At 50.4% G+C, this 22,356-nt stretch overlaps 1 protein-coding gene across 5 annotated transcripts in view; it reads right to left on the reverse strand.

The window, feature by feature from the left end:
- MRAS (muscle RAS oncogene homolog) overlaps nucleotides 1-21,297 on the reverse strand; it is a 66,621-nt gene extending 45,324 nt beyond the window's left edge. Inside the window, exon 1 of one of the 5 annotated variants that reach the window (XM_019961927.2) lies at nucleotides 21,162-21,297. The gene's annotated coding sequence lies outside the window, so the exon portion shown is untranslated. Of the gene's footprint in view, nucleotides 1-20,515; nucleotides 20,644-20,734; nucleotides 20,873-21,161 lie in introns of those variants that run through there. The other 4 variants (XM_019961909.2, XM_070794232.1, XM_019961900.2 and 1 more) reach the window with 4 other exon arrangements.
- Nucleotides 21,298-22,356: the final 1,059 nt, after the last annotated feature.

Consider the following 22,356-nt stretch of genomic DNA (forward strand, 5'->3'; position numbering starts at 1 on the left):
TAAGTCAGCTGAGGAAAACAATGCCCTTGACCTTCCTCATGAACCCCAAGTACGATGTGCTTCCTTACAGCACAGCATTAACACTTGGTCCTTACTTGCTAGTCTGTGGGTGCCTCCTGACTGAGCCTGAGAGCTTAGCCATTTACAACCAGCACTATGAGTCCCAGAGTAGGTGTGCGGAAACGACCTGCTGTAATAATTACAACAGTGGCCCTGTTAAAAATAATAGGAACCCTTAATTAACGTAAGCAATATGTCTGACACTATTGGAAGATTCTACTAAATTAACTTATTTAATTCTCCTAACAACCCTATGAGGTATAACTGAATTGTCCCCGTTTTACAGTTGAAGAAACTGAGACACAAAGAAGTGAAATAACATCTCTCTCTCTCTCTTTTTTTGCCATGCCCCGTGGCTTGTGGGATCTTAGTTCCCTGACTGGGGATTGAACCCGGGGCCCTCAGCAGTGAGAATGCGGAGTCCTAACCACTGGACTGTCAGGAAATTCCCAAACTTCTTTCAGGTCATCAGCTAGAAAGCAACAGTGACAGGATCTGAAACCACGCATCATGGCTCCAGAGCCTGAAGCCAGCCCATCAGGCTAGGCATCCTCTCGTGATAGGCAGGATATTGCAGGGGCAGAGTCAGGCCAGGCCAGAGAGAGAAGATCCAGAAGTGCTGGGAAGAGGTCAGCAGTGAGCCGGGGAGGTGGTGTTAAGAGTCTGGGCGACCTCCATGACCAGACGGCTGCCCCCAGAGGAGCAGCTGAGCAGGTCAGCACCCGAGTCATCAGGGCAAATGCTAGTCTCTGGGAACAGACACGCCATCCCCCCTGTTCCCTATCCTGACTGTGACCAAGCAGGACACAGGGCTGGGACTGACAGGTATTCCTGTTTTGAGGATCAGACAGGAAGCTGAGGGATCAGGTGGCTGCTCAGCGTCATGGGAGCACCAGGGCCCTGAGACCTCATTTTCTGGCACCCTGGTTGGGACCCTCTCCACTGTGCTTGTCCCTGCCTCAGTCCATCCCCTTGTGGTCTTACACACCGGTAGCTCCTTGCCCAGCTTGGGGCTGTGCCTCACTTAAAACCCCTCACCAAGGAGCCTGAGCTAGGAATCACACATTTGCAAACTTCGACAAGTTACATTCTGTACCTCGGTTTTCTCTTCTGTAAAAGTGGAGACGGCAGCGTTGGACTTGTGGGGGTCTGGCTCACAGACAGTGTTCAATAAACATCAGGTAGTTACCATCATTTCTCTACCAGAATACCAAAGAACTGATGCCTTCAAACTGTGCTGCTGGAGAAGACTCCTGAAAGTCCCTTGGACAGCAAGGAGATCAAACCAAGCAATCTTAAGGGAGATCAACCCTGAATATTCACTGGAAGGACTGAAGCTGCAGCTCCAGTATTCTGGTCTGATGAGAATAGACGACTCATTGGAAAAGTCCCTGATGCTGGGATTTGGGGAAGATTGAGGGCAGAAGGAGAAGGGGGCATCAGAGGATGAGATGGCTGGATGATGCAATGAATGTGAACTTGGGCAAAGTCCAGGAGATGGTGAGGGAGAGGGAGGCCTGGCGTGCTACAGTCCACGAGGTTGCAATGAGTCACACATGGCTGGGCTATTGAACAGCAACAACAAAGTTACCATCATTCAGTTCAGTTCAGTCGCTCAGTCATGTCCGACTCTTTGCAACCCCATGAATCGCAGCACGCTAGGCCTCCCTGTCCATTACCAACTCCCAGAGTTCACTCAGACTCACGTCCATCAAGTTAGTGATGCTATCCAGCCATCTCATCCTCTGTCGTCCCCTCCTCCGCCTGCCCCCAATCCCTCCCAGCATCAGAGTCTTTTCCATTGAGTCGACTCTTCGCATGAGGTGGCCAAAGTACTGGAGTTTCAGCTTTAGCATCATTCCTTCCAAAGAAATCCCAGGGCTGATCTCCTTCAGAATGGACTGGTTGGATCTCCTTGCAGTCCAAGGGACTCTCAAGAGTCTTGTCCAACACCACAGTTCAAAAGCATAAATTCTTTGGCACTCAGCTTTCTTCATAGTCCAACTCTCACATCCATACATGACCACTGGAAAAACCATAGCCTTGACTAGATGGACCTTTGTTGGCAAAGTAATGTCTCTGCTTTTCAATATGCTGTCTAGGTTGGTCATAACTTTCCTTCCAAGTAGTAAGCGTCTTTAGCATCCTTCAAAGTTCATCCCAAGTCCCTCTTCCTGCAGGAAGCCCTCCTGCCTCCCCAGAGTCCTTCCTGAGCTCATGCCCTGCCAACCAGCTGGTTCCACAGATGACAACTTGTCAGAACTCAGCCTCTCACCAGTCGCTCCTTGGGGCACTCTCACACCCATCTGCCAGCTGGTCTCAACACCCCATTCTCCTTGTGAGGGGGAGGGGGCAGTCTCCTGTAGTGATGCTGTAAGACATCAAGCCCCCACATGCTGCTGACCCAACATTGGAGATTTAAGCTCCTCAAAGACATTTCCCAAATATTCAGGAGATGCTTGTTCACTGAAGAGACTGCAGCAAATATCAAATTACTGGGAACTCAGCATGAGACACAGTTTCTCCTTCTTTAAATCCAGAGGTGCTCTCCATCATAAAACCTAGTCCTGCTCTGGGTTACTACTGGCTTGGCGGGTTTATCCTTGGAAAGAAAAGCCTATTAGGGACACATGACATGAGAAAGGGCCCAGAGGAGAATGAGCCAGGAGGAGTAAAGTGGACAGACCACCAGCGCACAGAGGCTTGGATCTGGGAGGCATGCATGTCCAGTCAGTGCTCCCAGAGCACCACCAGTGTGCCTGGTCCTGGGAACTGGGGAGCCTGAGATGAATGAGCCCCCACCCCTGGCCTCAGGGTTCAAGGGGTGTGGAGGGGAGGGGCAGACAGAGGGTTACAATACAAGAGGCTAATAAGTAAGCACACAGGGAGAGCAGGAGGGTATCATGCCCAGCCTGTGGGCACTGCAGAAGGCTTCCTGGTAGAAGCAATGCCAAAAATGGGGTCTTGTAGGCCAAGTAGGTATCAGCTAAGCTGAGTGATGGAGACAAGCATATGCTAGGTGAGGACCAGAAGGTGCAAAGGAGTAAAGCACAGAGGTGTGAAAAACCAAACAGGTGCCAAGCTCTGCAAACAACACGCTGTGACTGGACTGCAGGATGCGTCCCGTGTGCCATGGCGGTAGGGTGGGGGTGGGGTGGGGGTGAGGTGGGAAGCAGGCGGTGAGGACCACTTGCTACTCCCTGACAACCAGGGATGTCGGTCTTTGTATCCTGAGCACTAAGCACAGAATCTGGCATGTGGTGGCTGCCCATCAGCACTGAATGATGAAGGAACAAGTGCGGGGCTGTGGGGCGAGGTGGGAGGAGCACAGGGCGCCCGGAGGCCCTGGGACTCTCCCCTCCCCACAGGGTGCCACGTAGGGTCTCTGGAAGGCTGCCCAGTCTGGTGGGCCCACAGCCCTTTCTGATGACCACAGTGATGTTCACCCAGCAGAAAAGCCCAGTGGAGACTGGATAAGTTGTGTGAGAACTAAGGGCTCCAGAGGCTCAGAGGAGCAGGGCAATAGATGGAAGGGGCTGCAGGGTCAGGTGGGAGCAGGAAGGTCACATAGGAAGAGCTGGCATGGCCACAAAGGTCCCAAGGCAGAGCTGCAAGGGGTGGCATTTGGTCTTCCCGGTTAGCAGCCAGGAGCAGCATCAGGGATACCAAGGCATGTGCCCTTGGGCACAGCTGGAAGAGGGCCACGCTGGGATTTGGCACTGAGACTGACAACTAAAAACTAAAATTCTGCCCCACTCCCCACCCAGCTACTCCAGGGGTGGGTGGTCTAAGAGACTCTCAGGACCGAGGGATTAACGAGGGCTTCAGGGTCTCAGGTCCACACTGCCCTTCAGAACCACATGCTCCGTTAGCACCCCTGGGTCACGGGGTGCTGTCACCAGCCACTTGGCCCTCACAGACCCACGTCCTCATGGGTTGGGGTCCCACCAAATCCCCGTCCCTTCTGTCCCCACATCCTACCACCACAGGGAGGGTGGACTGAACCCAGTCCAGGGGTGAGGGCCAGGGCTGCTGCCCTACCGCAAGAGGCAGAGAGGAATTTAAATTCTTATTCTCAGGGACTTCCTTGGTGGCCCAGTGGTTAAGAATCCAACTTGCAATGCAGGGGACATGGGTTCGATCCTTGGTCAGGTAACAGATCTCATGCCATGGAACAACTAAGCCCACAGACTACAACTAGCGAGTCCGTGTTCTGCGATGAAAGATCCTGCATGCTAGAACTAAGACCCGATGCAGCCAAAGAAAGGAAGAAATACTTGTTGTTGTTGTTGTTCTTATTCTCAGTCCCGGAGTTCTCTCCATTTCGCTAGTGCAGGGCAGTTCCACTGACAGCTGAGGAGGCGAGTTTCTCAACCTTAGAGAGGCATCTGTGTGGGCACTGGGAAAGTCAGGCTGGCTATCACCCCACTGCAGAGAGCTAACTTCTGGGCTCCCAAAGCGAGGCCCTCAGACTCCCCAAAGCCTGGCAGGTTGCTCCCCATTCTGATTCAGCTGCCCTCTCAGGCCACGTCTGGAGCAAGGGCTCCTGTGAGCCCCCCGCATCTTCACATCTCCTCCTGGGCTGGTCCGGCTCAACCCCCACAGGCCCCTTCTCCCGCCCTCTGCCCTGGCCCTCTGTCCTCTGCCTCCCCCATCCGCTCCAACATCCCTTTACCTTGCTTGAATCTCAGGCCAAGGCCTGGTGGCACGTCCCCCTCAGTGGCTGGCTCTGCCTTGTCGCCTGCCCTCCACCAGTGCTGGCCTCCCCAACTCCAGCGCTGTCACCCGCCGACTCCAGTGCTGTCATCCCTCACCCAATCCCGGGCACGGTGCTCCTAGAAAACCCGCCATGGGAGCTGGAAGCTCTTCCCACAGGCCCACCTGAACTGCCCCAGTATCTGCGTCCTTAGGGACAGAGGCAGTGCTAACCTGTCAGGGAGTCTGCAAATGAATGCTATCTGCCTGTACTGCCTTTTTACTTTCCCTGCCTGTGAAAACATTCCCTCTGAGGAACAGCCACCCTGTCTCCCAGCCTCCCAAAGCCACCCCTTCCTCCCTGGCCTCTCTTACTCCCCAGGTCACCTTCCACTGAGCCACCTTGCCTGTGACAACCTGGAGTGCTGGCCAGGTGGCAGCCAGAGGGCTTTGCGGCCACTATTCCATTTGACTCATCATGGCCACCTCACTGACAGGGCTCTGTTTAGCCCCTGAGGTCCCCGAGGTTGTCTAGGCCATGCATCTCCATCTGCAAGTGACCAAGAGCTCCCTTCTCAGCTACACGGCCACACTCACTCTTCTCCCTTCAAATCAACAAGCCAGGAGTTGTTTTATTATCATATTTTCCCCACTAGAGCGGGGCTGGGGAGCTATAGGCTGGACCTCATATTCCTTATCTCAAGGTCACTATCTTTCTCTTGAGTGGAGTGTGTGCTAACTGGGGCACAACTTCACAGGCCATCCCTCAGGGATGACCCAGCCTAGAGCTGCTGCCTCACAGAACCCAGGGCCTCCCACCAGCCCAGGAGGCGAGTGGCCCAGGAGAAGGGCAGGCACAGTGACAGCAAAGGGAAGGCCTGGGTGCGGGGAGCAGGCCTCCCTTTGTGTCAGCAGCCCCTTGCCTCTGAGATGGATGCTCCTTGTCAGGGCTGAGTTGTTAAACCCCACCCTCCCACATCCTGGCTGACCCACCATCTGAACTGCTTTATCCCGCAGTAGCAGAAAGAGGAGCTCGGGAGACAAATGGATACCCCAAACTCACATGTAGGCAGAGGCAAGGTGGATAAATGGGAGAAGGGGGCAGAGACAGGCAATGGGGAGCAGTGGGGCCCGGGGTAAACAGGAGACCTCTGGCAGCCTCCACCAGCTGACTGTCATGACAGGAGCATGTCTGCAACAGGGTTACCAGAGAGTCCAAATTTTTTAAGAGTAGCCAGATATCTGAATTTTTATGTAAACTCATTTTTTTTAAATGTTGGCTTCCCAGGTGGTGCTAGTGGTAAAGAACCCACCTCCTAATGCAGGAGACGTAAGAGAGTGATGAGGATTTGATTACTATCCACTCCAGTACTATTGCCTGGAAAATCCCATGGACAGAGGAGCCTTGTAGGCTACAGTCCATGGGGTCACAAAGAGCCGGACACAACTGAGCGACTTTACTTACTCACTTACTTCAGGAAGATCCCCAGGCGGAGGAAATAGCAACCCACTCCAGTATCTGGCCTGGAGAATCTCATGGACAGAGGAGACTGGCAGGCTACAGTCCAAAGGGTTGCAAAGAGCTGGACAATGACTGAAGTGACTTAGCACACATGCACCAATTAAAAAGTTGTATACACTGTACAAGACAAACAAATCACCCTCCTGGGGGACCCCAGCCCATAAGGGCACCTGCTGCTACCCTGGCCACCCTGAGCAGGCCAGCACTGAGTGGTGTGGCCGCTCCAAGGCAGATAACCTTTTGCACTGCCTTGGCCTGGCCTGGCTTTTGGTCTTGACTTTGGTGTGAGGTTAAAGGAAGGGCTTCCCTGGTAGTTCAGCTGGTTAAGAATCCGCCCTCAATGCAGGAGATTCCGGTTCTATTCCTGGATGGGGAAGATTCCCTGGAGAAGGGACAGGGTACCCACACCAGTATTCTTGGGCTTCCCTTGTGGCTCAGATGGTAAAGAATACGCCTTCAATGAGAGAGACCTGGGTTCAACCCCTGGGTTGTGAAGATCCCCTGAAGGAGTACATGGCAACCCACTCCAGTATTCTTGGCTGCAGAATTCCCACAGACAGAGGAGCCTGGTGGGGGCTACAGGTCATGGGGTTGCAAAGAGTTGGATAGGACTGAGTGACTAAGCACAGATTAAAGGAAGTGACCATCACACCAAGGAGCAGCAGTAGGGAGTGCTCAGCTCGGAGACTCTCCAGTCTGGCCATCTTTAGCTGGGAAGGGCAGAGGGGTGGCACATGCAACCACCCCAAAGCTTGGCAGAGCCTGAGGTGGAGGAGGGCAGAGAGGCACATTCAAAATTGACTATTGCTTTGATTTCTTTCCATCATGTATATACAAAATGTTAAACACCATAAATGAAAAACGTGAAAAATTTTATGTTCAACCAAAAATGAGAAAGAAACAGGACTGAGGCACATCCCTGAGGTGAGGAGAGGTGATCCAACCCCCATTCTAGACGAGTGAGCAGACTGTAGAGAGAAGGGCTGGAGCAAAACAAAGGGGAGACTTCCTGAACGCGAGGCGGGCATGGCAATGAGCGCCCTGGGGAGGCGGCGGGGGGTGGTGTTCCTGGGCAAAGGGAAAGGCCAGGGAGGCAGGACCGGGGGAGGGTCCAGCTCCCTGGGTCTGAAGGCCTGAACTTGGCTGGAGGTGAGGAAGGCGGACTTCTCAAGGACCCTGCCAAACTCTGAAAGGGCAGGAGACCACTTTTCAATCTCTTTCCCCAGACCTAAAGAGCAGCTGCATCTTCCCTGTCCTCCTGGCCAGGCTGGACCTCAAGCCCGGGATGGACAGAGAGCAAAGGGCAGAGTGGGCAGGCCCACTCAGTTCCCAAGCAGCAGGAGCCACCTAGAAGCTTCCATTGGCTGGGGGGTCGGGGGGGCTGGCTGCCTACCTCTCTTTCTTCTACATATGGCACGTTTATAAAAAGCTGTGAGTCAAAGCATCTGCCCCCTTGGCTACATGTGCGAATTTGGCTGGTGCGAACTCACTTCAGTTGTGTCTGACTCTTTGCGACCCTATGGACTGGAGCCTGCCAGGCTCCTCTGTCCATGGGATTCTCCGGGCAAGAATACTGGAGTGCGCTACCATTTCCTTCTCCAGGGGATTTTCCCAGCTCAGGGACCAAACCCACATCTCTTATGCCTCCTGCACTGGCAGGTGGTTCTTTACCACTAGGAAGCCCCGCTTCGTGTGTGACCGTAGGCAAATCGCTCCACCCACGTGCGCCTCAGCTTTCTCACCTGTTAACAACAGTATCCACCTCACAGGGTTGTTCTGAGGATGGAATGAGCCAATATACACGAGTGCTTAGAACAGCGCCTGGCACGTGAGGTGTTTATTACTGTCATCATCATCGTTGTCATCACTATGTTGTGGGAACTCTTGCCAGGGTCCCCTCCACCGAATTGCGGAGAAGGGTGCCTGGGGCCATTCAGGGCTGCTCTCCAGGCTGCCCTGAAGCACTCAGGATGGGGCTGGAAGGGAACGAAGGGGCTGCCTTTGGATCACCTCCATTGGCCTGCGAGGTGATCAGTAGGGAGACTATAGCGAGACCCCGGCCACCCAGTGGGATGCAAGACCACCACTCCTGCTGTGAAGGCATGCCAGGGCTCAACAAGGAAGCACATTTTATTCCTGATGACCCAAGGAATGAGCACCACCCACAACCCGTAGGTGGCTTATTTTGGGGTGCAGAGAAAGGCAGAAACTGCAGAGCCTCATCCCATCTGACAAGGATGAGCCCAGGAGGTAAAACTGGAGGCAGAGCAGATGTTAGAAACACGGGAATGAGTCCAACAGGCCCAGTTTGGAATTCTGGTTGTGCCACCCTCTAGCTGTGTGACCCTTGACAAATTAATGTATAAACCTCTCTGTGCAAAACTATCACTGTTGGATGGGTAGCAGTAACCAGAGGGAGCAGAATCAGGCTGAGTCCTGTGGCCAGGGCTGTTCATCACGTCCTGACCAAGTGCTAAGCACTCACCTACCTTCCCTGACCAGCACCTCAGACTAGGTGAGGTCACTGCTCTGCCTCCCAAGACACCCAGTTGTCTGTCTTGACAGCACTCTGCATGCTGCACTCGTGGCTTAATTGTTTATGATGCAGTGTATATTCCCCACTAGACTGTCAGCTCCAGGAGGACAGGGCCCATGCTCCGTTTTATCCTCCATTGTATCTCTGGAGCCCAGCACATATGTTACACTGAGAAGATGCTCAATAAATACATTGACCTACCTCAGTTCTAATCCTCACAGCTACTAATAGAACAGTTAAACAGTGCACACTGTTCTAACACAAAGAAAAAAGATTAACATTTGTGTTTGCTCTGGTCATTGGGAAAGAAAGCCTGGCTGTAGACTTTGACCAGGTTCAGAACAGTGACGACAACAATCCCACAGCTCCTGCTGTGGTTCTGCAGAAGGTCGCGGTGTTGGTCTGGGGTGCAGGTGCATACCTCTTGCTCGAACAAGCTCTTTAATGGCTCTTTTCACAAGTAAAAGGGTAGGCTCCCAGCCTAGTCTCCATGTCATCATTTCTCTGTAGTTAAGAATAATGGTACGGAAATGCAAAAGACCCCGATAAGCCACAGCAATCTTGAGAAAGAAGAATGGAGCTGGAGGAATCAACAGTCCTGATTTCAGTCCATACTACAAAGCTACAGTCATCAAGACAGTATGATATTGGCACAAAAACAGAAATATAGACCAATGGAATATAACAGAAAGCCCAAAGATAAACCCACACACCTATGGGCACCTTATCTTTGACAGAGGAGGTAAGACTATACAATGGAGAAAAGATACCTGGGAAAACTGAACAGCCATGTGTAAAAGAATGAAATTAGAACTTCCTAACACCATACACAAAGATAAACTCAAAATGGATTAAAAACCTAAATGCTAAACCCAGAAACTATAAAACTCTTAGAGGAAAACATAGACAGAAACCTTTTGACATAAATCACAGAAAGATCCTCTATGATCCACTTCCTAGAGTAATGGAAATAAAAATAAAAACAAACAAATGGGACCTAATTAAACTTAAAAGCTTTTGCACAGCAAAGGAAACTATAAACAAGATGAAAAGACAACTCTTAGAATGGGAGAAAACAATTTCAAATGAAGCAACTGGCAAAGGATTAATCTCTAAAATATACAAGCAGTTCATGCAGCTCAACATCAGAAAAACAAACAACCCAATCAAAAAAATGGGCAGAAGACCTAAACAGACATTTCTCTAAAGAAGACATCCAGATGGCTAGTAAACATGTGAAAAAATACACATCACTCATCGTTAGACAAATGTAAATCAAAACTATAACTAGGTATCACCTCATACCTGTCACAACGGCGATCATCAAAAAAAATGTACAAACAATAAATGCTTGAGAGGATGTGGAGAAAAGGGAACCCTCCAGCACTGTTGGTGGGAATGTAAATTGATACAGCCACCATGGAGAACAGTATGGAGACTTCTTAGGAGTTTTACTCTTAGAAATAAAACTACCATATGACCTAGCAATCCCACTACTGGGCATATACCCATAATTGAAAAAGATACATGTATCCCAGTGTTCACTGCAGCACTATTTACAATAGCTAGAATATGGAAGCAACCTAGATGTCCATTGACAGATGAATGGATAAAGAAGTTGTGGTCTATATATACAATGGAATATTATGCAGCCATAAAAAGGAACAAAAAATTTTTTTAAAGGAACAAATTTGAGTTAGTTCTAGTGAGGTGGATGAACCTAGAACCTGTTATACAGAGTGAAGTAAGTCAGAAGGAGAAAAACAAATACCATATATTAATGCATCTATATGGAATCTAGAAAAATGGTACTGATGAACCTACTTCTCAGGGGCTTCCCTGGGGGCTCAGAGGTTAAAGCGTCTGCCTGGAATACAGGAGACCCGGGTTCAATCCCTGGGTCGGGAAGATCCCCTGGAGAAGGCAATGGCACCCCACTCCAGTACTCTTGCCTGGAGAATCCCATGGAGGGAGGAGCCAGGGAGACTACAGTCCATGGGGTCGCAAAGAGTCAGACATGACTGAGTGACTTTACTTTCACTTTTCATGGAATCTAGAAAAATGGTACTGATGAATCTATTTCTCAAACATAGAGAACAGACTTATGGATACAACAGGGCAAGGAGAGAGTGGGAAGAATTGAGAGAGTAGCATTGAAACATATACATTACCATGTGTAAAATTGATGCTTTTAAACTGTGGTGCTGGAGAAGACTCTTGAGAGTCCCTTGGACTGCAAGGAGATGAAACCAGTCAATCCTAAAGGAAATCAACCCTGAATATTCATTGGAAGGACTGATGCTGAAGCTGAAGCTCCAATACTTTGACCACCTGATGTGAAAAACTGACTCATTGGAAAAGAGCTTGATGCTGGGAAAGATGGAAGGCAGGAGGAGAAGGGGATAACAGAGGATGAGATGGTTAGATGGCATCACTGACTTGATGGACATGAGTTTGAGCAGGCTGTGGGAGTTGGTGAAGGACAGTAAGCCTGGCGTGCTGTAGTCCATGGGGTCACAAAGAGTAAGACACAACTGAGTGACTGAACTGAACTGGCTGATGTGTAAAATAAATAGCTAATGCGAAGTTGCTATATAGTGCAGGGAACTCAGCCTGGTGCTCTGTGACAACCTAGAGGGGTGGGATGGAGTGAGAGGTGGGAGGGAGGTTCAAGATGGAGAGGACATGTGTATACCTATGGCTGATTCATGTTCATGAATGGCAGAAACCAACACAACATTGCAAAGCAAGTATCCTACAATTAAAAATAAATACATTTATATATAAAAAAAATAATGGAAGTTGGGAGTTTTCAGAAGTTCTGGAGGAAAGTGTCCAGGAAAAGTGGTCCCTGGAAAATGGCAGTCAACTAGGCTTGAGGAGACAGAGAGCCAAGGAGGTGAGCAGGCAGGGGAAGAGGTCTGGCGCTGTTTTAACTTCTGCTCCATTCTGAGCGAGGGGCCCTTTCTCATAAGCCCTCAGCGACCGCCTGTTACACACAACAGCCTTGGCGCAGTGGGGCTCAGGGAATGAGGAAGCCACACCTAGGGCACCCACGCAAAGCGTGGCGGCTGACTCTGGAGCCCAGATGGCCAGCGGGCCTGGTCCCCACCCTGCAATCCCCAGAAATACTGCAGATGAACAGGTAATCTTCAAAGAAAAATAAATGATACTCTCAGAGAGCTTCCACAGGGAGAAAAGCTTTGTGGAAAACGAAGAACTATTGGGGAGAGCATCTCCCCACTTCCACATCTGTGGGATGAGAGCTTGCCCAGCCTAACTGGATTAAACAAGAAAGGAGGGCGGTGTGACCAGGACATGTAAGTTGCAGCAGCCCTGTCCCTGTTACAGATACGGCAAAGGAGGGCCAAGCAGGTGGGGACTTGCCCAAGGTCACACAGAGGACAGGGAGGGGACAGAGAGTCAGCAGGGGGGGCTGTGGCCCAGGATCCTCCCCACTCTCCTGTGGCTCCTCTGAGGAAGGGAGTAGGGACTGAGGAGCCTTGAGCCCCGCCTGAGGCCAGTTGCTGGTGGCCCCAGACCCTGCCTGGGCCCTCTCCTCCTTCCTTCCACACAGGGGCTCTCTCACCCTCCACCCTGCTCTCCTATCCACACATACCAGCCCCAGATAGAAAAAAAGCCCCCGTTAAGTGCTTATGAGAATGGTTATTTTGTGGAAGCGCCAAGTGACCTGCTCCCGCTCCCCCCTTTCCATCCCTCCAGCCGCCCTCAGTTTGAGCCCAGAAGTAAAACAAAGGCTTTGTTTCTTTATTTTGATTTCCTCTTTAAAATCTCAAACATGCAGGAAACACCCACCCAGCCCCAGATAAGCGGAAAGGAGCCCCGTGGGCGGGCGGGGCGCGGGTCACCAAGTCTTAGCACCCCAGGAGCACCAGCAGGGCAAGGGGGTGGCGGGGGCTGACTTCCTCTTCCAGAAGAGAATGGGTGTGAGTGAGCCTGTGTGCGGAGCCTAGGCCTTCCTGACTCTGACGCCAGGGGAATCTCAACCTGAGGAATGTGGGTGGGGAGGGACCATGCAGAAGACATATCTCATAGAAGTTACTTTTTTTTAAACATATGCCCCCAAGGCTTTGGGACTGTGGTTCCACCCTTTTCCATCATCTCCGGTTACAATAAAGCAGGCATTGAAGGAAGAACATGATGGACGCTATTTTGGGCTGCTGAGCCTCCTTGTGAGAGAATGGTACTCCCCAAAAAAGATGCCTTTGCCTCTGCCTCTCCCTTGGGAACTGCATTCCCAGTGGAATTAAAATACAAAGGAGTGAGCTTGGGGTCATCTAAAAGGGGGAATTTTCAAGGTGTGTTAAAAGTTCTAAAGGCTAAAAAAGAAGAAAAAACAAACAGAACTGAATTAAAACACATTTTGCCCTTGAAATGAAAATATAATGCTTTGGGGAGGCAAGAACCTGTCCCCAGGTCCCCCCAGAATGGTCAGCTGTAAGGGGAAGATGGGTCTCCCCAGCTCCAGCACATCTTCGGCTATCTCCACACAGCACCACGTGCTTACAAATACTTTTACTTTTAATCTGGGTACTTAGGATTCAAGGGACATCCTAACATAGAGTATGTATAGCAGATTCTTAAAAAAAGAATTTTTTTTTTAACTTACAGTTTCTGCCATACATCAACATGAATCAGCCATAGGTATACATATGACCCTCCCTCGAGAACCTCCCTCCCACCTCCCACCCCATCCCATCCCTCTACGTTGTCTCAGAGCACTAGTGTAAGTTACCTGCATCATACAGCACATTCCCAGTGCCTATCTATTAACATATGGTAATGTATATGTTTCCATGCTACTCTTTCCCTTCGTCCCACTCTCTCTTCCCCCCACTGGGTCTACAAGTCTGTTTTCTATGTCTGAGTCTCCATTGCTGCCCTGCAAATAGGTTCATCAGTACCGTCTTCTTAGATTCCACATACATGCATTAACATCATATTTGTTTTTCTCTTTCTGACTTACTTCTTAGGCTCTAACTTCATCTACCTCATTCATTAGAACTGACTCAAATGCATTCCTTTTTATGGCTGAGTAACATACCATGAGAAGACCATAACTGAAAAAGATGCATGTATCCCAATGTTCATTGCAGCACTTTTTACAATAGCTAGAACACGGAAGCAACCCAGAGGGCCATCAACAGATGAATGGATAAAGAAGCTGTGGTACATATATATAATGCAATATTACTTAGCAGATTCTTTTTAAACCAAAACTTTTCTTTAAAAAGTAGGCCATCAACATATGTATGTGTATTCTTGCATAAACAAATAGTTATCAGCTTTAGAATATACTTAACTGCCTTCATTGGCACAGCTTCTGACCATTTCTATTGCAAGAGAAACCCCAACAAAGCAGATCCTTCTGAGGTCTTTGGGGTCCTAGCCTTTGCCAGCTTCTGCAGCATCTCCATCAAGTCAAGGGAAAGGATGCAGACAGTGTTATCCATTGTTGGCAACTCAGGGACAGAAAACATTTCAACTCATTCTCACCACTTAGTAAAGAAAACCTGGGGACCACCTCAGGTCCCTGTGTTCTATCACAAAACTAATTGAAATCTGTCCCCAGTGGTGACTCCTTGAAAAGCCAATCTGCTTGGGGAATGCAGGGCTTTTCCAGAAGGTTTTAAAATCTTTTCTGCACAGCTTTACAAGTGGTGCTTTGCTAACTCTCTTAACTCAAGCCTAAGTGAAAGTGAAGTCGCTCAGTCGTGTCCAACTCTTTGCGACCCCATGGACACCAGGCTCCTCTGTCCATGGGATTTTCTAGGCAAGGGTACTGGAGTGGGTTGCCATTTCCTTCTCCAGGGCATCTTCCCGACACAGGGATTGAGCCCAGGTCTCCCGCATTGTAGACAGACGCTTTACCATCTGAGCCATCAGGGAAGTCACTCAAGCCTAAGCTACAGGTTCCAGCTCAGTCAGCTGGGATGGAAGAAGGAGCCTGCAGAGCTGGGTGAGAAACCATCTCCTGTCGTCATGGAGAGCTGCCCCCTCTGCAGCTGGGACGCTTGGCAGAGAGGAGGACCCAGGACCAGGCACACGGGAGCCTTGTTTCCAGGAAAGGGAGAGCGGCAAGGCGGCGGTGATGTTGTTCAGTCGCTTATTCACGTCTGACTCTTCGTGACCCCATGAACTGCAACACGCCAGGCTTCCTGTCCTTCACTACCTCCCTGAGTTTGCTCAAACTCATGTCCGCTGAGTCTGTGATACCATCCAACTATCTCATTCTCTGTTGCCCCCTTCTCCTCCTGCCTTCAATCTTTCCCAGCATCAGGCTCTTTTCCCAAGGCCATGTCAGGGGTTAGAAAGGTACCATATCAGACTCCACCTTCCTTCCTTCAAAGCAGTCCTGCACTTTAGAACATAAAATGCATTTTGCTCAAGGTTTTGAAGATGAGCAGCTTAACAAACTGTTAAGTTTGTTTCATCTAATTAGAATAAGAAAATTGTTTTTTTCCTCTCTTTTCCAAATATTTACATTTACTATCTGAATCACAGTTTGGTTTGGGCAGCTATGACTACATGATGTGCCACAGTCTGGCCTGAAACCACGATGGTCAAGGCAGGTGTGTATGTGGGTGGAGGAACTTTTTGAAAGAGGTTAAATCCCAAGACGTACACTTATCTCTCCCCAGTGTGAGTTCAGGCAGCAAAAATATCTACTGACAACCTCGATGGAGACCCAGGTGGTTATTCATTGAATTTGTTGGGGACATGGAGCTAAGAGAGCCAAGACGTGGAAACTTGGGAGAGGGGCTCTGAAAGTCAGTCGGAGGCTGAGGGCAGGCCCAGCCAGCCAGGTCTCCTGAGCAGGGACGTGCTGAAGCCCTCTAGCATGGAAGGGATCAAGGGCAGACAGAAGGGTCCCATCTGCTCAATTGGGTTTTGGATACATGGTGTTTGTTATATATCATCCTTTGTATTTTTATATCTTTGAAAATTACATAATATGTCAAGTGTGCAAATGATGGAGGGCTTCCTGGTTGACCAGAGGATTAATGGAAATTAGGGGAAAACTGCCACCATCTAGGGTCCCTCTGCCTCTCTTGTCAACCAGCCGTACCTGCACCTCCATGGTTGCTGTCGCTTCACAGCATCCCTGTGTGTGAACTGCTCTGTCCCCTCTCCCCATGAGGCCTCCACTCCACTACAGCACTGACTATATCTGGCCAGACCCCCATGAGCCATGCCCCATGAGCGCTGAGAGAGAAGGGAGGTGTCATCAGAATGACCAAAGTTATCTATCAGTCCTGGGAGCAGCACTGTGTAAGAGGTGGAGCATGCCCTCCGGGACCAAACAGACCTTGGTGAGACTCCTTCCAAGCTCTGCTCCTCTCAGGCCATGACCATGGGGGTGATTACCACTCTGAGTCCCTGTTTCCACATCTGTAAAGGGCAAACAGCAAAACTGTTGTGAGGCTTAGAGATGGCCAGTGCAGAGCCTCTAGTCCAGTGCAGCCCGGAGTGGGGGTGGACATCCAGAGAGACTATCTTCAAGCCACGTCATCTGAGGAGCAGTTGGAGAATGCAGGGCTGCTCGTGCTGGAGAAAAGCATGACTGTCAAGGTTCATATGGCACAGATCCAGTGGGACAGGTTAAGGTGAGAAAGGAAAGAACTTTGCAAGGACGAGTGAATCCCCAGTGGGTAAACTGATTTGAGGGGCAGCAACCTCCCTGTCTCTAGAAGGGCCCAGCTAAGATCTGCTCCTCAAAGGCTACACAAATTTTCCCAGCCTCTACTCAAGGGCCCATTTGGGCCAAAATGTCTACTACTGAACTATTACTGGCTTAATCTTTACCTTAAAAATTAGCATAGTTTTTAACTTAAAATCCTTATTTAGCCTTAATCTGAGCAAAATAGCCATTAAAAAAAATAGGTTTGATGTCATACCTTTATTTTTAAAATACACATAAATAAGTATATATGTAACTATTAAAATATGTCCTGCCTAAAAACCATTTACCTCACCACTATGAGAAATATGCTCTCCTAGATCTGAATTGAGACTAAATATGCTCCAGGGGCCCCTTCCTGGTCTGTGATTCTGTTATCTAAAGGCTGCCTGAATACTGATAATGCTCTTAGTTCTTATCGCCCTTTCTGGTCTCCCAAGCATGTTCTCATCTGTGTATTTCATCTAATCCCCATGACAACCCTGAGGGCGGGCTAGAGAAGTCACAGATGGAGCCTGAGCCCCTGCAGCACAGGACGCTCCCAAGGCCCTGTGGATAGGGTCAGAGAGGGCCCGAATCAGAGCTCAGGACTCCCATCCCCTGCCACCTCCTTCTATTACCACATGCTGAACAGCCAAATCCCTTCCTGTATTCTCCAAAATCTTATTAGCAACATAACCCACATCCAAACCACGATGTTTTATCCATCTAGGTGGCCAGATGCCAGCTCTGTAGATGAAAATGTGCCCCTCTGAGCAAGTCACCTCATAACCAATGGTAACCCACATTGTCATTTGGCCACCTGGCCATCAGCAGTTTCCACTGACTAAAGCTATCAAAAATACTAAAGGAGGTGGTCCAGTGGCTGAGACTCCGCCCTTCCAACGCAGGGGACCCAAGTTCATTCCCTGGTCAGGGAACTAGATCTCACATGCCGCAACTGAGTTCATACACCGCAACTAAAGATCCTGCATGCCACAGCGAAGACCCAAAATGGCCAAATAAATAAATATTTTAAAAAACACGAAAGGACAATGATAGGGACATTTAAAAGCTAAATACACACTGCTACTTCATGGCCCTTACAATGCGGATGGCTGCAGAAAACTGTCATGCCAGCAGGCAACAGACCCTGGGCTCAGTGGTGAGGCTCAGTAGATGGCCGGGGTGGGGAGGTGGAACATGCAGCACCAGCCTCATTATGGCAGCAAGAATGCTACCTGGAAGACTAGAGATGGGCACCAAGGGATGCACAGCAGACGCCAAGGAGTGCAGTGTGGATGTCCCCCTGGCCTTAACAACGTCCTCTGTTGTCTGAAGAGGGGATGGCAGCACTACGCTCTCAGAGTTCCACAAGACAGATCTGCTGGCTGAGGGCATGGACTTCCTCTCATGGCTGAGAATTATGCCCGTCCGGCTCCGCCACGACAGCCTGCTGGCCTGGCTGGGAGGTCAGAGCCTCAGAGCAGGTCCTCAGTGAACAGTAGTGAAGCAGGGGATCTAGCCTGGGATCCAGGGCTCATTTTCAGAGATCCACAAATCTCCCAAACTGTATGCCTAACTTCATACATCCAAGCAACGTTTCTCTGGGTGTCTCACTGGCATATTAAAGAGGTAGTGGCCCAAGAAGGTAAAAACCATTGCTCTGAACACTCAGCCTTCTTGGCTGCCTGTGCTATGCAAGAACTTGCTGGAAATGGCACTAATATCCCATCCCTGTACAGAGACAACACCAGGGTTGAGAGCATCTTTGGGAGATCTAAACTCTGCTTAATCCAGTATTACTTGGGTTTTGCTCTTTGCAGGCAGAAGCATCCTTCTTTTCTCCCATCCCCATACAAAGGTAACTATACCTTCTAGCCAGTTAGATACCTGCCCCAGGCCTGGCAGGTGTGGAGCCTCTGGAACTCAATGCACACTTTTTTGGACACTTAAGAACATCCCAACTTTGCACAAGAATGTGTTCCCATATAGTTCACACGCGTGTGTTTTGTGAAAACTACATGATATTCATGAGCAGGTATGTTTCCAAGTGCTTCCAGGGAGGCATGCTCCTTTTGGGGCATTTCATTGGGAGACAGTGATGACACCAGATGTGAAATATAAAATGGAGGTCATATTTCCCCAAGAAGTTACTTGATCCAGCAGGCTGGTCAACTTGTGAATCGCGCTGATATTAAACCCAGACACTCCAGGAACTGGTTCAGTCCATCAGAGCCCAGAAGTCTTCCCTGGTTCCACGTGATCACTCAAGCTCAGGAGCCAACCCCAGGGATAATGGACTTGTCTCTCTCTAAACAACTCAGATCAACCGAAAGTGTGAAATACCTGTGGTTAGAGCTAATGAAAGTTATACCTGTCACAAAGATATCTTAGGCAAGTGAAAACATAAGTAGTGGCAAATACACACGGAGCTGGCAGCCCAACAACTGTCACTTGCCTCACCAGTGTTCAGCAGAGGGCCTTGACCGCCCCCCTCCCATAAGGAAACACTGAAGTAGAGGGGTAAGGGGCGGTTTCTGCTAGAGCTCCTGGCTTACACAACACCCACCCCACCCCCATAGAGGCTGGCAGACCCTGTAGCTTGCAAAACTCCAGAGCATCAAAGCTTCAAACCTCCTGACCTAGCAGAGAAAGGACAAACTACACCCTAATCCACAGACAGAGAAGCTAACTAGCTGCTAGGAATGAGAAGAGACTGAGGGTCAAAATCATGACCCAAAACATTTTCAGTCCCCTAGTCAGCAGGGAAATGAGATTTATAGGAAATTGGGAGATTTTCAAAAATGTTGGCCAGCTCAAGTTTCTTTCCCGGGAAGAGAAGTAGGAGCAACTCTAAGAATTGTCATGGTGAAAATGCTTTGTTTGCTGCAAAGCCCCTGACACATGTCAGTTATTAATACCAGCAGCTCACCACCCCACACTTGAACCAAGCAGTGAAAGGCAACCGAGTCAAAGCCTAACACAGGCTGCACCTGGAGCCATGAAGCCAGGGCAGCCAGACCCTCCCCAGAGGAGCTGGAGAGCTGAGGGTCAACATGGACCCTAGATAGGATCTTGGGCAAGTTACTGACTCTTTCTAGCCCCTGTTCCCCATCTGCATGGGGGTAATAAGAAGACCCTTCTGGAGTCTCGTCAAATGATGAGCAAGCATATACACGTCAAGTGCCTGGTCTGTGAAAGCCCTGCTGGCAGCTATTATTACAGTGGAGCTTCAGGGCTTTTTGGTCAGATTTCTTCATCATTCCTGCTGTGAGGAAGATCACTCTTTTGAGGCTACAGTTCTGAGCCTTGTCAGTTACACTCTCTGGTCAGGTCCAGCACACAGTGTGAGTCTTGGAGGGGCAAGAACCATTCTAGCCCAAAGAGGTTTACTAGGAGTAGGGGCTTGGGGTGGGGGTGAGGGTGGGGGTCGGGGCGGTAAGGAGGGACAATCCTAGAGCTCAGGGATCAGGGCCCGCATGAAGTGGCCCTTGTCTGCCTCTCCAGACTGGCCTCTGGCCCCAGCCAGCACAGACCTCAGCTCCAGCCACAGAGTCTATCTGGGTGTCCAGTGCCCATGCTCCGCCATGCATCACCTCCTTTAGGAGGCCTTCCCTGACCCTCCACGCTGTCTGTTCCCACAGCCCCTGTGCTCCCCTGATCCCAGAACCGACACACAGGGTTCACTTTGCACCCCTACCTTCCCCGCGGCACAGGATCTGGCACTGTGCCCCACACTCAGTGGGCGCCCCTGCAGGTCCCATTCAATGAATGAGCCGGGGCCCCTGGTAGTGACCAGAGCCCCAAGCCCCGTGGCGCCGCAAAAGACTGTTAATGCAGCAGCCTGCTTTTTATCATTCAGACTAATTTGACAACTCTTTCGGCAGATCCCTGCCCTCGTTAACGCCCTTCTAAAAATATAAAGAGCCACCACCAACCCTTCCCCATCCCACTCGAGACCCGCCGCCCACTCCCCGCGGGTTCTCGCCAGAGGAAAAAGCAACCCAAGGCCGGTTACCATGAAAGGGGCTTTTTAGGTGGTGAGCAGGCCCATCTCACTGGGGTCCCGATCTTCGCCGACTTCTCGATCGCACACCGTTACGCTGGAGCCTGCGATGGGGGAAAAAGGCCAGTCCCCAAGCGCCGTCCTCCGGCCCGGCCCGGGGCGGCCACACCTCCCGCCCGGAACAAAGCGCCCGGCCGGTCCCCTCCCTCCCAGCCAGCCCCGACCTCTCACCGCGCACTCCAGCCCAGCTTGGCTCCTGCCTCAGGCCACCTCCTCCATGCCCGCGCCAACCAGAAGACAGCGCCGCGCCCTCCGGGCCCCGCGGCGGCCGGACTGACGGCTTTGGGCCCGCGGCCTGCCGGCCGCTTCGGCCGGTCCCCGCCCCGGCGCCTCCTTAAAGCGACCGCGCAGCCCGCGCGCGCCCCAGCCTACCGCCTGGCGAGCCGCGCATTCCTTATATTGCAACAGCGCCTGCTAAAAATAGAGCGCCGCCTCAGTGGGCGCTGGGGGGGCCGGGCCCGGCGCCGCGACCCTGCCACCCCCGCGGGCCCCAGACTCCCAGGAAGCACGGCTCACGAGGTTTGTGCCACCTGCCCCGAGCTCCCGGGACCCAGCAGGGCGCGCGTACCGGGCCTCCCCCGCGGCCCCGCGCACTTACCGGGGTCCGACCACTGGCTCCTGGGAGCTGGCTTTAAGGTGGACGCCGAGTGGGAATTCGCCCGGGCCTCTTTAAGAGCCTCCGCGCTCCAGCCTTTAAATCTCCGCTCCCGCCCGGCCAACTTCGGAGCCTACAGACCCCTCCCCTGTCCTAGGCGATCCCAGGCCGCCACCTTAACTGCATGCCCTTCGAATCCTGGGCCATGTTTCTTCCTAGATCCAGTCTCCAGCGTCGTTTCCCGAAGGCCCTCTCGGTGCCGGTTCTTGAGCCTAAAGTTCGTTCAGACGGAGGCGACGGACGGGGACAGGCGACACTCGCGATCCATTTCATTTTTTCAGTTCCGCTGACTCCTCTCCATCGGCGTCATTTTCCCCTGATTTTAAAAACTGAGATATAATTCACACACCAAAAAATCCCAGCTTTTAAAGTGGTCAATACAGTAGTTTTTAATTTATTCACAAAGTTGTGCAACCATCACCATTACCTAGTTCCAGATCATTTTCATAACACCACCTCCCCTTTAAAAAAAAAAAAAAAGTAGAAGAAGAAAAGAACCCATTTACAGTTACTCCCCATTCCCTCCTCCTACCGGCCGCTGGAAACCACTAATCTACTTTCTGTCTCTATGGATTTGCCTACTCAGGACATTTCATGAAAGTGGAATCATACATGTGGTCTTTTGTGACCCAGCTTCCTTCACTTCACAGGATTTTTTCAAGGTTCATCAACGTTGCAGCATGTAGCAATGCTTCATTCCCTTTTGTGATTGAATAGCATTGGGTTGTGTGGACACACTACATTTTATCTTTGATCAGCTGATGGACAGTTAGACGGTTTGTACTTTGGGGCTATTATGAATAAAACTGCTATGAACATTCATGTACAAGTCTTTGTATGAACTTATGTTTTCATTTCTCTTGAGTATATACCTAGGAGTAGAATTGTGGATCATATGCTACATTTGACATTTTGAGGAACCCCCAAACTGGTTTCCAAAGCAGCTGCTATTTTACATTCGACCAACCATGTATGAGTGTTCCACATCTTCACAGCCTCACCAGCAATTGTTATCATCTGTCTTTTTGATTATAGTCATCCTAGTAGTGGGGATGGGGGAGTGGTATCTCACTGTAGTTTCGATTACCAGTGTCCTTTATTAAAAGATTTTTTTTAATGTGGACCGTTTTTAAAGTCT

The sequence above is a fragment of the Bos indicus genome, chromosome 1 (genome assembly GCF_029378745.1).
Source record: "Bos indicus isolate NIAB-ARS_2022 breed Sahiwal x Tharparkar chromosome 1, NIAB-ARS_B.indTharparkar_mat_pri_1.0, whole genome shotgun sequence".
Classification (NCBI taxonomy): domain Eukaryota; kingdom Metazoa; phylum Chordata; class Mammalia; order Artiodactyla; family Bovidae; genus Bos; species Bos indicus.